The sequence below is a fragment of the Pseudopipra pipra genome, chromosome 3 (assembly GCF_036250125.1).
Source record: "Pseudopipra pipra isolate bDixPip1 chromosome 3, bDixPip1.hap1, whole genome shotgun sequence".
NCBI lineage: Eukaryota > Metazoa > Chordata > Aves > Passeriformes > Pipridae > Pseudopipra > Pseudopipra pipra.
Window position 1 is genome coordinate 90,433,775 of NC_087551.1, and position 16,926 is coordinate 90,450,700.

Genomic DNA, 16,926 nt, shown 5'->3' on the forward strand with positions numbered 1-16,926 from the left:
CTTAGGAAATGTTTACCTTGCTCTACATTGTCAATCTTCTTTTAAGCACAGTAGAAAAATATAACAGGAATTTAGAAATTAGAAGCTTCATGTTTTCTTTCCTTTGCTTGGCTTAAATGAAAACTATTAAAAATGTCAGGAGCTTCTGAAGATGGGTTTTGGGGGCTATTACCTCACTGATATTTTATGGTAAGAAACCTACTTCAAAATTGTTTGATATTCTTCTTGCACTATAGAAAGCACTGAGTTCTATCAGGGTCTAGGAGTGGTGTAATTAAGTATGACAGTATTTAAGAAGATAATAAATGTCAAATAAAAATAATGAGTTCAGATGTTGCTTAGCTCAGAACAGAAGGCACAGATAGGAAAATCTGAAGCTTTCTGGTAAAATTAATAGGGAAAAAATTAACCTTTTCTAAAATATGCCTCTAAAATTCCTGAGGAGGAAAGTCAGTGAAAACCTAGTTGAGTGTCTGTTGTGTCAGATTTGTCAGATGTCACTCCAGTGCAGTAAGGAAGAAGGTTACCACTGGACATTTTAGGTGCATATGTGGGGTTTGTGCATGAAGAAAGACTGTGCCAAAAACTAAGTCCAGACTCCAGAGTTAAATGGCTGATACATGCTAAATTTCTGTACCAATTAACTCTTTTCTTAGCCAGCAGCTTTGGTGGGGGGGGATTCTGTTCAGGCTGCCCATATGCTGGGAATAAATTTTACAGTACTAAATTTTTAAAGAAAAAAGGTAATGTAGAGTAAAATGCTAAATTTCAGTCACATCATTAAAAGTGATTTCCTGCTATGCTAAAGCTAGTTTTCTGTTTGAATTTGAATATTTTAACTGTTTTCTGTTTATCACATTGCTGTATTTAATAGAAGTGTTTGGTCTTTTTAAAATCGGAATGACAGTAGGTAAATCTAATCTGTACTTTTTAAGTGGCATATTTTACTTTGCTTGTCCACAATACAGTTTGTCAGGGAAAATAATTGAACCACACTTGAATGTTGTGGATTTTTGCTTTGAGAGTATTTTGTTACTTTTCTGAGCTCAAACATAAATGTTTCACAGAGGAATATGCCACTGAGTATTGGGATTTGGGTAGAAAATATATATGGTGTGAATGAGAGGAAATAAATGAGGTATTTTGGGCAAGTTTCTTCTTTTTGCTACTCGATTGAAAATGACATATTTTTTTTAATGAACTCTAAAAATACTCCTGATTCTATTGCACAGGTGTCTTCTTGGGTTTCTGTCAACAGGTAGAGACAAAGGACAGCAACATCTAAACTTTTCCCAAAGCTTAACAAATATAGTATTAGTAGTGTTATTGTGTCCCTACATTGGAAAATTAAATATTTTTCTATTATGATTTATCACTTACATATTTTTGCTAAGTAAGACAATACTGCTTAGTAAAAGCAAGTTCTCAACTCCAAAACTACTGAGAGTATCTGCATTATACTGCTTCTGCCTTCAGCTACAGTTTGTGCATCATGCTACCAGTGATATTAAAGCGATTTTAGATTTTGAAAATGCTGCTGATGCTTTTGAGAAAGCACGCAGGATCACTCTCAAGGAGAAAAGACAATGCAGAAAGAATCGTGCCTTGCAGAATATATCTCCTAAGGAGTCTTTCTGCTGTGCCTTTTGCAATTGGACATGTCTATCTCGTATTGGCCTTTTTAGCCACCAACGCGCTTGCAACAAATGTGGGTAGAGCCCTTCCCAAATCTTCATTCGTAAAGCCTAGCCATGAATGAATGAGATTTTGAAAGACTAAAGACTTGTTTTTGAGCTGATCACTTGCCAAGACATGAAGTTTGGTTACTTTTTTTAACACTAGCTTTGTTCATTAATTCATTATTGGAGGATATAACTTAAACCATTACAAATTTCAGTGTTACCCTGTGTTTGTCCTGGAAGCTTTCAGTCCAGACAGCAGTTCACTATCCATTTCTTTCCACTGACAAAGTGAGTGAATTAAGGTAAAACTGTCTCATAATCATGAAGCATCTCTGTTGCCTACAGTATTCCATCAGGTGCTTTTTCATGTGGCTGACAAAAGACCCTCATTTGAATGCTGAGTAGTGTAAAGGCCATTATAAGCTCCTGACCTCTGAATTCTAAAACGTCCCCATCTCTCATGATTTAAATGTTTATAGCCTGAGGTGCAGAGACCAGGAAAGGATGTTTGGTCCAGAGGCAAGTCTCAGTACTGCCAAGATAATGATCTTACTGTGAGTAAGAGTTATTCTGAAAGAAAAATAGTACCGTTTTACAGCAACAATTTATTGGAGACCTTTAAAAAATAGTTTTCAGGTGCCAGCTAATCCCAGTTATCATAACATTATTGCTATCACTTTAAGAAAAATACCTGACAATTGCAGGGGGGAAAAAAGTCAAGTCTTTGATATCCATTTGGGTTCATTCCCAAAGGGATATCTTTCAGCTGTTTTGTACAACTTTACAAGCAAACCAAACTTTAGAAAACATAGGTATTGATGTTCAGTTCAGAGTTTAAAGTTAATGTTTAAGATTGTTCTTATGTGCTTGAATTGAATCATAACTCATGTTTAAGTCTATTGTTTCTGCGTGGAACTCTAGAAATAACCTTATGCTCTTCGTAAATTGAATGAATATCAGATAGTGATGCAGCATGTGCCTTTTTGAGAAAATTTGGGAAGACATGTTTGAGGAATAATTAGTGCTAGTGAACAAAAGTTTTCTTTAGAGGTTGAAATACATCTTCGGTTATTGGTACTGCTTCATTTGAAGTGGTTGAATAACCCGTGTCCACTAACCATCTTTTCTGGGTGCTATCTGTCTAATGGTTCCTCACTGAATGGTCCTGTTGGGTACAAAAGTCCTCTAGTGATTTCTTCCCGGAAACTGGATGTATGGAAGCCTGTTACGTAAACTGTATAGTGGGCAGAGGGGAAAAAGAGTCTTAGTATCTACTACTTACTGTGTATGTACATGTAGAGAATAAGTTACTCAGTCTCTTCCACCTTTTAGTGAGGATCTTGCCCCTGAAAGTTCTTAGTTAATATTTACGCATTTTTTATTGTTCTTTTTTGTAATTCTTGTGCTTTTCCTATATCATGTGATGCTGTTGTCTCACTTGGATTACAAGCTCTTGGAGGCAGGTGTGAGGTGCTATGTGAATATGGTGTGGTAGTACATATGAATGTTTTTATCACTTGTTGTTTGTCAGGAAACTGGTCACTGCAAAACACAGTTGCCTGTAAATGCCACCAGCAAGCTTTGAATTCTATCCTGGAGATGTCTTGTACCCAAATGCTACTGTTCATATTCCCTGTTCATTCAAAGTTTCAGTTCAGTTGAGCTCTTCCCTGTAGACATATCCATGAACATGTTTTCCATTGCCATCTGTAATAGGTCTGTTTGCTTTGGTAACCTTTGGTCTTTTCCAATTTAGTATTGAAACCATAATTTCTACGTCTTTTCTTTCAGTTAATATATTTGGAAGTTGTTCTTGATTATCTCTGCAAGTGTACCATCCAATAACCAGTGCATCCTGGTCTGGATAGGAAGGCCTTCCTGCCCTCACAACAGGATCTAGAGTGTACTGTTCTTTGTATTGCAAAATAATCCAGTCATTCTTAATGTACCTCTTGCAACAATACTGTCATGTTTTTCTAGACATTTCTTTTTTTCTTAAATTACAAGCTGCTTCTGCCCACTTCTGACTTTATTAATATCGTTTGTGCACCCACACATGGTATTTTGACATCAACAAATATCATACACATTGTTGTAAAACATGTATCTTGATCACTCTTTCATCATTCTTCATGCTTATATTTTCAGAGATGAGGTAATAATTTTAAAACCTTAGAAAATTAAGCAAAGGTACAGTAACAACCTGCATACTTAGCAAATGCACTTTTAAAACTAGCATCCTGGGGTTTTTTTCCAGTTAAATAAACACTGATGTATTCAAGTTATTAATTTTACAGGGTTGCAGCAAAGAAAACTGATAATGTATTAGCAGGACAGTAGGAAAAGAAGGGAGAATGCTGGGCTGGATATTATCGGTTTCTTTTTTAGGAAACAGAAATTTTAGAGCAGAGAAAACCAGAATGTTTCCAAGGCACCAGAGCTTAGCTGAATGAATGCTCTGAAGAGCAAGTAAGTCCATGTGAATTGAATTGTGTGAATAAACACTATTTTAAAAAAATCTACAAAACCTCAAACCCCTTGAGTGGTAGTCAAAGATGCAGAATGGCAGTAGGGGGTCGATAATAATCATTAAACAACTACTACAGGTTGGGATAATAGAGGAGACAACGTAAGAGAGATAGGAGACAAGCTAGAGAATTAAGCTTGAAATAATTGAAGTGGAAGCTAGTGTAAGAGTACAAGCATGAAGGAAGTAAGACAGCATATAGCTGAAATAAATTGCAGGAGAAAAAGAGAACAGGTGGGAAAGTTGAGGAATAGGAGAGGAGGGATCCTCATATGGCTCTTTACGGTCAAAAAAAGTCTACAAAAGATAGTAGCAGCAGTAAAGTCTAGGGACAAAAATAGGGTTTCAGTAAGGTCAAGAAGCAGGGGAGTTGTTAATGTGTATTTTAGTGTAATGTTGTGACAGTTTGAGCCACATTAGAAATCTAAAATCCAATTTTTTAGACTTCTCCCCACCCCTTCTCAACAGTTTATCCTAACACTGGAGAGAAACTTTCAGGCCAGAGGCCTGTGTAGGGGAAGGGGGAAGTATATACATTTATTTACACAAATAAATACTATACAAACTAAAGGCAACTATATATATATATATATATTACATTACTATCAGTCAGTCCTTTCAAGGCCCTCCTTTAACTTTAGTCCAGGAGCAGCCTTTAAGGCTGATATGTAACACAGTCTTTTGCTGTGGGAGTGTTCTGGGCTCCTGAACACTCCCTCCTCACCAAGTTCCAGCAGTTGTTTGTTGTAGTCTCTCCTCCTCATGAAGTCCGAGAAGATAGCTTTGAGTCCTTGTTCTTCTGCTGCTGGTGATTCCTCCCTCTCGGTGTCTCACCTTGGTTCATAAACTGCTGTAGTGTAGCTTATCAAGCGTCCACATCCTGGAATCTTCATTCCTCCACATCAGTTCTCAGCTGCCCCCGGTCAGCTTCGGCAGGCAACTCTCGAGCTCTTGGCTCGTCTCCAATTTCGCCTGGGACTCTTCCCGAGCACCGGGCCTACTTCCACAGCCCAGTCTCTTGGCTCAGCTTCAATTCTGAGCCCCTCCTCTACTTACAGTGGAGGGAAAGAAAAAGCCCCCCTCTACAGCTTCACTGCAGAAAAGGAGGGGGAAGAGAGGGCTTGGCTGCAAAGCCTGCCTCTCTTCTCTTACCTCAGGTGCTGTGAATCCCTTCCTTCACAGCACACACTCCAAATGCTGACTCTAATTCTAGCCAAAGGCTGAGCTGGGGGGTTGCAGGGCTCCTCTCTCCCCCCTGGAGGGGAAGAGAGGGAGCCCAGCCACCCCTTGGCCTTCAACACCTACACGCAGCAGACACCAACAGCAAAACAACCAAAACTGCACTGCCAACCGTTTACTGTGCTGTGATAGATGATTTTGAGCAGAAGCAAACAACATGAGTGGTGACTGGCTCTCCAGGGAACACTGTCCTGGCACCCAATCACCTCTGAGCCCCCCCAGCCTCTCAGGGGGGGCTGATTTCAAACTGTGACAAATGTGATGGAAGCTGCAAGAAAAAAAAATATTTGGATGAATGGCAAGAGAAGTTCTGAAATACATCTTACGATGCTAAGAAAATGCTAATAGTGATATGCAAGAGTGGTGCCACGCAAGTGTACACCTGACATGACTTTTTGCTACTTGACAAAAGTCAGACCTACACTTTTCTTGAAAGTTGTTATTCTGTTGCCATTAAATTCTCTCTATGATAAGTTAAAATGATTTAGCTGAAGATCATTGAATATCCTGCATTGGAAGGGATCCACAAGGATCGTAGAAGTCCTCCTGGCCCTGCACAGGACCATCCCCAAGAGTCACACCATGTGCCTGAGAATATTGTCCAAACACATCTTGAACTCTGTCAGGCTGGGTGCTGTGACCGCTTCGCTGGGGAGCCTGTTCCAGTGCCCAACCACCTTCTGGGAGATGGTGTCATGTTGGTATATGTTACCTTGTTGGTTGTTACTCACACCTTAATATTCCAGCTTTCTTCAGAAGACAAGATTATTTTTTTTATTAGTAATTTTTTTCCAGTACTTTTATAACACCTATTCCTGGCATTTTTATCTTGCTACTGCTACTTGCTCTTTCAGTGGGAAAGGACAATTCAGGGAAGGTTTATGGAGGACCCAGGTGGGAATCTTTTAGCACCAAATGGCCTTGTGCATTTCTTTGTCATTGATATGGTTTGGCTGCTACACACCTTCATTTGAAGAAAGGCTTTGTCTGTCCCTGGAAATTTTTTGCTTTAACATTAGTTAATATATTTTTATTTTCCCAGACTCTGAAAACATGGTATTCTCTAACAGTTTAGTGTTGTTTACTAGAATGCTTGTTGTTGATGCTCAAGCAAGGAGCATAATCATGGCCATGTTTTTCTACCTTTAAACAAATGGTGCAGAGCATACGCAGAAGGGTTGAAGCTGAGTGTATCTTCATGTAAAGACCACGTTTTTCACTTCCTTCTATTTATGTACCTGAAGAACCCTTACAGTTTTTTACATCCCTGTCCAATTTCAATTTGGGCTGAGCTTTTGCTTTTTGAACTGTGTCTCTGGCAATGCTCTTGTAGTTCTTAGCAGGTATTCTGCTTTTCTGTCTTTGGTATGCTTCTCTTGGTTTTGAGCAGACTCAGAAGCTCAAAGTTGAGCCAAGGGGGTCTCTTGTTCTGCCTGCTTCCCTTACCTTTAAAGGGGATGAAGTATTTTTGTGTTTCCAGGACAGTGTTCTGGAAAAGCTCCCAGCTAGCTTCTTTATCCTTCATGGAAGCTTCCCATGAAGTCCATGCCACAGTGGATACCACTGAGAAGGGTCTGGGTTACATACTCCCTTCAGCTACTTAGGTACATTGCTGAGATTTTCTTCTGAGCTTTGTCTTCTCTAGGCTAAGCAGTCTGTTTTCTCAGCCTGTCTGCATTTGTGAGATCCTCCACTCCCTTAATTGCCCTTGTGACCTTCTGTAGAACTCCCTGGTACGTCTGTGTCTCTCCTTGGACTGGGTAGCCTAGAACAGGACACAACACTCCATTTGTGGCCACACTAGTGGCGAGTGGAGGGGAAAGGTCTCCTCAACCTGCAGGCAGTCCTCCTCCTCGTGCAGCCCAGGAGGCTGCTGGCCTTCTTTGCAGCAAGGGCATGTTGCTGGCTCATGGTCAACTTGGTGTTTTCTAGAACTAGTAAATCTTGTTTTGCAAAGCTGCTTTCCAGTTATTTGGCCTCCAGCTTGTACTGGTGCATGGTGTTGTTCCAGATGCAGGACTTGGCACTTACCTGTGTTGAACTGGGAGGTTCATGTTGATGCATTTCTCTGGGATGTTGAAGTCCCTCTGAAAGGCAGCACAATGCTCTGGTCTATCAGTTGCTCCTCCCACTTATGTATAATTTGCAAATTTGATGAGAGAGCAATCTCTCATCATCCAGGTGATGTTAAGTGGCATTGGACCCAATATTTGAGTCTTGATTAAAGTGCCTTAATCTTGAATGTTACCCCTATATGGATTCCAAATGTGAGTATATTAAGTAAAAAGAATGTGGAGAACGCATGTTAATAATGTGAAGATAAGTGAGTGGACTCTTTTTCCTTGTTTATGATCTCTGTGTGGTTAATGGAATTAGGAAGGTTAGTCTGACAAGTAAAACAGTAGGAGTCTGTGTGTGCCTAATTTGACACAACCTGGTCCTCGTGAGTTATTAATAATACATCTTTGTGTAATAGTTAAAATCCTGCTTTCACAGTAAACATTTAACTTCCTGTAGATTTTTTCCCCTGTATATTCTTCATTTGATACAAGTATTTTCTGGATTTTTTTAAAGTACTAATGCACTGGGTTTGTGTGGCAGGGTTTTGGTAGCAGAAAGCTGCTGCAGAGGTGACTCTCAGAAGCTGCCAAAAGCTTCCTCCGTGACTGGCAGAGCCAGTGCCTGCTGGCTCCAGAGGGACCTGCTGCTGGGCAAGGCCAAGCCCATCAGCAGTGGTGGAAGTGCCTCTGGGATAATGTATTTAAGAAGGAGGGGGGGGGGAAACTGTGCAAGTGCAGCAGGAGAGAGGAGTGAGAATGTGACAAGAACAACTCTGCAGACCCCAAGGTTAGTAGAAAGGGAGAGGGAGGAGGTGCTCTAGGCACTGGAGCAGAGATTCCCCTGCAGCCCATGGTAAAGCTTATGGTGAGGTAGGCTGTGCCCCTGTAGCCCATGGAGGTCCACAGAGAAGCAGAGATCCACCTGCAGCCTATGGGACCCCACGGTGGAGCAGGTGAATGCCCGAAGGAGTCTGTGATCCTGTGGGAAGCCCATACCAGACCAGGCTTCTTGCAGGACCTGTGGCCCTGGAGAGAGGAGCACATTTTCACTCAGGACTCGTGACTCCATGGGGGACCCACAGTGGAGCAGTCTGTTCCTGAAAGACTGCACCTTGTGGAAGGGACCCAAGATGGAGCACTTTGTAAGAACTGCAGCCCATGGGAAGGACCCATGTTATAGAAGTTCATGGAGGACTGTCTCCCATGGGAGAGGCCACATGCTGGAACGGGAGGAGAGCGTGAGAAGTTCTTCCCCTGAGGAAGAAGGAGCGGCAGAGACAGCCTGTGATGAACTGACCCCAGGCCCTGGCCTCTCCAATGGGGGGAGGATGGAGAGAATCAGGAATAAAGTGCTAAGAGAACTTCTCTGTCTCCGACCCTCCAGGACCCACTCTGGCAGTCACACTTGCACCACCTGAGCTGGGACCAAGGCCCCTTTGCAGCTACACCCCCACATTCACAGAGTCAGACCAGGTTTCCTTACTGGCTTAATTCCAGGTTTCCCATCGCACAGTGTTAGATGTCTTGATCCTTCAAATAATTTAATCATGATGTGATAAAAAAGTAGCAACTCGAGCTGGTGCCTCTGAGAGGGACCCTGAACAAAGGAAACCCTGGGCTTTTATACCCTCACATTCTAAGCGCCGGAGAGTCTGGAATCCTTGTTTCCTGCCCTGTCTCTGAGTATTGGGTCCCCTGGCTGGGCCACAGGTGCCCTTTGTTGTGCAAAGGGTCAGCAGGTCACAGGCTCTTGCCTTGAGCTCCACCACCCAGAGCTCACCCTGCAGCTCAAACTGCAGCTGCTCGCTGAGCCACCTGCACTGAATATATTCCTCCACAAAAAGTAAGACTGGGAGGAAGGGAGGGGTGGAGGAAAGGTGTTTTTAAGATTTGGTTTTATTTCTTGTTATCCTGCTCTGATTTGATTGGTAATAAATTCAGTTCATTTCCCCAAGACTTTTGCCCATGACGGCAACTGGTGAGTGATCCCTCCCTTCCCTTATCCCAACCCAGGAGGCTTTTGTTATTAAGTTTCCTCTCCCCTGTCCAGCTGAAGAGGGGAATGATAGAGCAACTTTGATGGGCACCTAGTGCCCAGCCAGGGTCATCCCACCACAGCTCATCCATTTCAGTCCAGTAGACTGGATTCAGGTAGGAGCCACCTTTGGGATGTATTATTTTGTTAGCACTTGATTTCCCACATTGTAATTTCTTCTAATCTTCTTAGGTCACTTTGTCCGTTGTGTTACCATATTTTTTGTGGTTTGTTTTTTATACATTATCTATTCTTACCTTGAAATGTAATCTTCAAGTGACTTGCTTTTTGTTTAAGTAGAAAATAGTTTTTGTAAGTATGTTTATATGAGCTAAAGGCAGTCAGGTTAGCATGGTTGGTGTAGGGTATACTGCTTTCTCTTCACTTGAGAGCATGTTGTTACACTGATTTGCAGTAAGTAAAACACAAGCAGAACATTAACCCTTTGGAATAATAAGGTATAGAAGATTTACAGACAAAATTGCTTGAAGAATAGGCAGATTAAAATGGAATACTTTCTAATAAAAGTCTCTTATTGCAGTACTGTGAAGTCAGTTTTTTGTCTGTCTTTCACCAGATTGTGCAGGAATGTTGGGCAGCTGAGTTTTGGACTTTGTAAGCAGCACAGAAGCGAAGTGAGTGACATGAAATGACAAAAATTGTAATGCCATTCTGGGCCAGCATCTTGGGGATTAAATTCCAAGAGACCTGTGCACCACTGTGTACTCTCTAAAAAGGGTATTCATTACTTTTGCAGTGAATGTGGACTACTGCAAGTCTACAGAGCAAATAAAGTATTACTGACTCTAACACATGCCATTTAGAGCTCTTGTACTAATATATGTGGATGGATGCAGAAAGGGAATGGTGTAAGCTTTACCAAGAACCAAAACACCAAGTGACTGCAGTTGTTTTTTCCTACTCAGATAATGAACCACGTTGCAGAAGTGAGGACTGCCCCAGTTTGTTGACTACACATGGATGGATGCCTGCTTGGTGGGAGCTTTGTGGGATCTCTGCTTTCCTCCAGCATATAATTTTCTGCTTAGAATAAGATCAGTGTTGTTGAATTCTATTAATTTGACACTGGAACTCTGTCTCTAGGTTTGGCAATGCTAAATGTTAACCTAGTGCAGCAGCTTGAAAAACAGTTTCGTCTTAAAACTACTGCAGATTGGAGTTGCATTAATGTCTAGTGATCATGTTTGCCAGCTGGGTGCCTGTTCCTGTTTGGCATAAGACTCCTCATATTTAGTATCTTATTATTTTTTTCCCCTGACAGTATCTTGACTTCTTTATGCTGGAGTTCTTCATTGCAGAAAAGAGGCCAACATTTAATCTCTAGGAGTTTTATGTTGAAAAGGTATCACATCTTTTAAGGCATGATGGGCTGCAGGAAATGTTTAAACTGCCACTTGCCAAGTCACGTTTTGCTAATCATTTATACATTTAGGTCAGATAATAAAATTGCTACTGGAAGTTCTTACAGCCAGCAAAGAAAATCAAATGCAATTATCTCAATGACACTAATAAATATGGGCTCCTTAACCTGAGCTTTTAAAGGATATCAGCTATAAGCCCATATTCATAGTAGTCTAGAAGATAATTGCATTTTGCATAAGTCAAATGTCAGTTTTATGTTTTACAAACTGTAGTAGTAAAGCTTCGTTTGATCTTCAGCCAGAAAAACCCCACCAGATCATCTCTAAGTCCACCAAAATGGTGGAAAATTATAATTCTGAGATTAAATGATAAAAAAGTCAGAGAAAAAAGTAGAATTTGAAAGTATGACTCTTTAAACTTTTTTTCATACTGTACAGTCTTCTTTCAAATTTAAGTGTGGTACTGAAAGCTTGATAGGCTGCCCAAAAGCTCTGGATATCTTCTGTGCATGCAATTCATTCTTAGATCTGTGTATATTAGTGACAGAACTCTTATTCAGTTAAACAAAATTAATTCCTAGTTTTTATGTGTTTTGTCTCATTTTTAATGCATTGTCTTAAGTTCTGCTTCTTGAGTTACTGCTTCTTGGGTTTTACCAATTGAAAAAATGATCTGTACAGGTTTAATAGAAGGAACACATTTTACTAATATCTTCCCAGACATCCCACTGAAAGCATGAGACACCATAACCCTTCTAGAATACTGATGCAAGGGAGATTTTTATATTCAGTAGAAATGAACATTGTTCATCCAAAAGATACTTGGTTTTAAAAGCTGAACAATTGTCAGTCGTCTTTAGAAACTTGAAACTATTACAGAAGCAGACATGCCATGATTTGTAATAGGTCTGAGTTAGCAATTATTTATCTTCCTAATGTTTACAGATATTTTCTTAATTTCCACTATTAATGTTGTTTTAATTTGTTATTTCTTTTTTTTCTGTTGCATATTGTCACCTTTTCAATCTTTTGATATCTCATCTTGAATATTCAAAAATACTTATGAGCAGTATTAGCATTTTCTCTGCAAGCTTTCCAAGTCCTTTACAGTGATGTCTCCTGACCCTGTTTTTTCCCCAAAGACTTCTGTCACTGTTTCCTTGCCTTCCTCTTGTCATCTTTTTCTTGCTTTGTTGCCAGCTGCCACAAAGCAGTTGCAGTCTCTTTGGCCGCACTTGCAGAGGCCCTCCTGACAGCAGAAGCAACAATACAGAGATGCTCATCCTAACTAGAATCCCAGCTGATACACAGTTCCTGGACCATGCTGCAGTGAGAGGTCTGCCTTACGTGGAGCAAGTACAATTTTAGTCAGGGCTGTTTGCTTGAACTTTGTGCCACGTGTAACCTATATGAGCTTAGCATAAATTCTATGATATTCAATCAATCTGAAAACATCTTATTGATTGAAGTAATCTTTAGCCCAGAACTATTCCAAGATCATTCACTTTTTAAGTTTATCTTACTGCGTTAATAATTTTTTTTTTTAACAAAGGCTGCAATGAAAAAGGAACTCATTACCTCTGGATTTGTTGATGTTATCTGTTATTAGCTTTAATGTCCCTTTGTGCTAGTCAGAAATGTGCTTAGTAGTGCTTTCTGAAATTTCAGCTTGGTATAAAAGTGTGACTTGGTTTATGGTGCCAAGAATTTTAAAAGAAGTGAGTAACACCATTTTGAAAACCCATTGCTAGTAAATCTAAATTTCTTCCATAAAGACAAAAATATACCTCTGAATTACTGGGTTTTGATAGTTATATTCTTCTAAGTTATCATCTTTCATGTATTTTAAACCACAAAATTACAGCATAAAGGAGAAGAAAAACTATAATATTGGACTAACATAGGTGAAGTATTCTTTTTAGATGATTTTGCTACCCAAATACAACTACTGTATTCTACAAGCACATTTGTTTTGAAATTTTAAGAGCAGTGATGAGTCATAAAAATTCATCATCATCATCATGGCTAGGCTTCGCGAACGAAGATTTGGGAAGGACTCTACCCACACTTGCTACAAGTGTGCTGGTGGCTAAAAAGGCCAATACGAGATAGACAAGTCCTGTTGCAAAAGGCACAGTGGAAAGACTCCTTAGGTGGTATCGACAAGACACGATTCTTTCTACGTTGTCTTTTCTCCTCAAGTGATCCTGTGTGCATTCTCAAAAGAGGCAGCAGCATTATAGATAGTGTGTCTCCAGACCTCCCAATTGGAGGCCAGAATAAAAAATTAGTATTATGAAAATAACCCAAATAGATAAAACAGGTAGTACTTCCATCTTCTGCACCTGCTTCTCTGTGCCAGGTTTCTCTTCTTATTCCTGACTCTGTCACCAAAGCTTTACCAACTCATACATTCAGTTCTACCCTGCTTGAACACAGGAGGGATATGTCAGTGTGTGTTCTCCACATGGTCAACTATTGCTGGTTTTCCTACACTTAATGTTTCTTTTCTAAATCAAGCCAATTATTTGGTTTTCACTTTAATTTTCTCCCCATTTGTTCTGGAAATAGTGTTAGAATACAAAAAACCCCACAACCAACCATGGAGAAACAGTAGTTAGCCAAACAGCTCCTAAAAAGCCCACAGTAAATCAGTTCTGTATAAAGATAGCACAGCAGATGATGTAAACTGGGATAGTATAGTTCAGTGGTCAGTCACCAGGAAAAATCTGATCTGAGCATGAGCTTCATGTTTTCTAACAAGGACTCAATCCCAGTTTTACACCTGATATTTGAATTACATATTTGAAAACTACCATGATATTCTGCTGAACAAACACCTGTGAGAGTATATTTTGACGTGGATGATCTCATTTGCGACACAAGATCAGCTATTGGTATATATGCTTTCCTTTTTGTTTTAATTCCCTAATATTTCTGAAAGTAATTATCAGTCTTTCATGGTATGGGAGATTGTATTGGTGGTATAAGTGTGGTTTTATATATATTTTTATATATATATACACATACACACTTATACACATATACACTCTATCTAGTTATACACACATATAATACAGCTTTCTTGTTTTATACTTAGTTTCACTTCCACTTTCTGTGATTCCCTACAGTGAGAATCAAAATTATTATTTCATAAAACATCTGACAATAACATATTATTTCTCTCTGTAGGAATACCCATATGAAATACAGGAGAAATTAATTAGATCTGGACAATGTTCCTCTAAATAGCTTTATTAACTAGGTTATAAATTTTACAGGATAGACTTGACCTGTTGTTATGTATCTATGAAGTGTCGTATGTATTTAAAGCATTATGCACATTTTAAATACTCTGAACCAAACCACTTATGGAGATGGAAAACTGGTAGAGCACACTGTAGTTCTTAACAAGTAATTGTTGCAGAAGACTGCAGTGTTACTACTCTCCTACTGTCCTTATGGGAGTAGGTAGGAGATAGTAAGTTACAGTCCAGAAGTTTTCTTAAGAATTTCAGGTAAGATGAAGATAATAATTACAGACTGAATAGCACATTTGGGTAGTAGGATGGGGGGAAAGTGTCAGAATTCCTCCAAGGAAGAGTGTGCTTTTTCAGCCTGTTGGAGTTCTTTGAAAAAAAGTCGGTAAAGTACATAAAGGTTACCTGTCAGACATAATGTTCCAAGATGTTCACAAAGCATTTGATAAGATTCTTTGTAGTAGGCTGCAAAGAAAATTAATGGTGACAGAGGAAGGAACATAACTTAGGTATGGTTTAAAAACTGATTGTACTGGAAACAACTGTAGATGTAGTCTGCTTCTGAAGTAGCAGTAGGACCAGAGTTAATGAACACTGCTGATTGTGATGAAGAAGGAAGCTGCACAAGGGAAAAATTTGCTTCTGTGTGTTATTTCTGATTAGGAACAGCTGTCCAGATCTGTATGAAACTCCAGATTATAAATGTGGCACAGTCAGATGCACCTAGGTCTAGGTAACTAGCTTAATGGGTAAGGCTTTTCGGACAGAAGCCTATCTTTTGATGTGGATATTTAGTGGAGGATGAAGTACTAAGGGACCACTGTGTTTATGTGACTAACTGCTAACAGAAGATAATTATAATATCTTGTCAGAATATTTTACTTGATAGGGATGAGAAATGGAAATATATTAATTATATCAGAAGCAATTGGTGCACTTAGTCCTTTAAAGAACCAGTGAAGTACAAAATGCAGTTAAGTATGTCATGACTGACTTGCAATGATTTATGAAAAAATAACTTTAATTTATTTTAGAGGAGGGTTAGAGAGTTGTAGAACTGCTCAGGTTGGAAGAGACCTCAAAAGATTTTGTGGTTTAACTTTTCTTGGGAAAGGGAGGCTGTATGAGATTACCTAGCACTCTGTCCAATCACATATTGAAAACATCCAGTGATGGAGATTCTACCATGACCCTGAGAGGTTATTCCAGTGCTTGAAGACAGGCTTTAGTGAGGTATTCTGGAAAATTAATTGACTGTATCTTTTTACCCTTTCCAAAAAATAATAAAAGAAGCAGACAGTTGTAAAATTAAGAAGCGCATTAAAAACCTGTAAAATGAAATAATTATGTACTATAGTCACCCTGTGAAAGTAATTAACTCTACAGGGCATTTAATAAAAAACTGAGGCTTGACATTAATTTTCTGTAAATATTGCATCCCTAGCAGCAAATAAATCAAGATGACTCTCCATTGCAGAGTGCTTTATATTTGCTTGTAAATCTGTCTAAGACTTGTGGAAAAAATGCTATCAGATTGGAAAAATGATATTTTACTGTTCTTTCTCTCAGGTGGAAATTACTAAGCAAGTTGATGATCAATGGAAGTTCAGACTGCACCTGTTTACAAATTTGAGTAGGAACTCCTGAAATGTTATTCTTTCAGTGTATTATAACTTCTGAGAAGCAAGGGGCTCAGTTGGTCATTCCATTGGGAGCAGTCAGATGCTGGAACACACCTTAAAGTTAACTCTCTGTGTCCATTATCTTTGTAGGTCATGAAATGATCCTGGTCATTTTATAATTTAGAAGTCCCACATTGTTATTGCAAAGGAACATACAGAGGGGGTTATTTCTCTGTACCTGTACATACGTATTAACAAAAGGTCTAATGCCTGACTGAATTCACATAGTTTGATTGCATTGTTGCAGATTTTGTGAAACAGAATGAAGACACAACACTTAATGACCACCATCATGCACTGGATCATGTTTGCCTGTTGTAATGGGAGAGGCATGAGGCTTGGATAGAAGAATCTGAAACCTCATCACTTGAAAATGAACTGGAATACTCCTCTGCTAGGCAGCCTGTGTAGGACATGGAAATGTGGTGAGGGAATCAAAGAGTATGTGTTCTGTAATCCTCTGCCCTTTGTTCTGTCATATGCAAAGGCTTTATCTATGCTGTTAAATTAAATGGGATAGTACTCAGGCACAAGGACTGGCACTTTTGCCCACACTTAAATTTCCTGATATGGTTTTAGGGCAGTCCAACTGGAATTCTCACAGACATGGCCTGGGCATGTTTCAGAGTGTGGCACGAGCTTGACATTTGCCTTTGTTACAGGAGTTTAGGCAAACGCGTGAGTTGTGTGTGATAGCTGGTCTTGGGACCAGAGGAAGTTTGTTGACCCTATTATATTTAGTTAGTTGGTGTAAATTAAGATGTTGATAATGTGAAATCCCTTTCATTTGTCTTTTCTCCTGCTGTCAGGTTTGTACAGTTTCACATCATGATGCTATTTTACTCATCCTCATCATACGATTTCCCTCTCCATTCTCAACAAAACATTCAAACTTTCATACTACAGTCATGACTTTTTTCTGCCTTTGCTCTTGAGTGCATTTCAGGTGATTTTTCCAGCCTATTTCCCTAAGCTACCATGTTTGCTGCTCCCTCCTTAAAACCTCAGTTATTCTGTGTTATTTAATAAATGATTCAGAACTGCTGCAATTTGAAAGAG

The 16,926-nt window shown here is 39.5% G+C and overlaps 1 protein-coding gene across 24 annotated transcripts in view; it reads left to right on the top strand.

Moving 5' to 3' along the window:
• The window catches only part of KHDRBS2 (KH RNA binding domain containing, signal transduction associated 2), a 735,331-nt gene that overhangs the window by 12,107 nt on the left and 706,298 nt on the right, over nucleotides 1-16,926 (top strand). Inside the window, exon 1 of one of the 24 annotated variants that reach the window (XR_010429444.1) lies at nucleotides 16,139-16,292. The exons of the other annotated variants lie outside the window; for them this stretch is intronic. The gene's annotated coding sequence lies outside the window, so the exon portion shown is untranslated. Of the gene's footprint in view, nucleotides 1-16,138; nucleotides 16,293-16,926 lie in introns of those variants that run through there. 24 annotated transcript variants of the gene reach the window in all.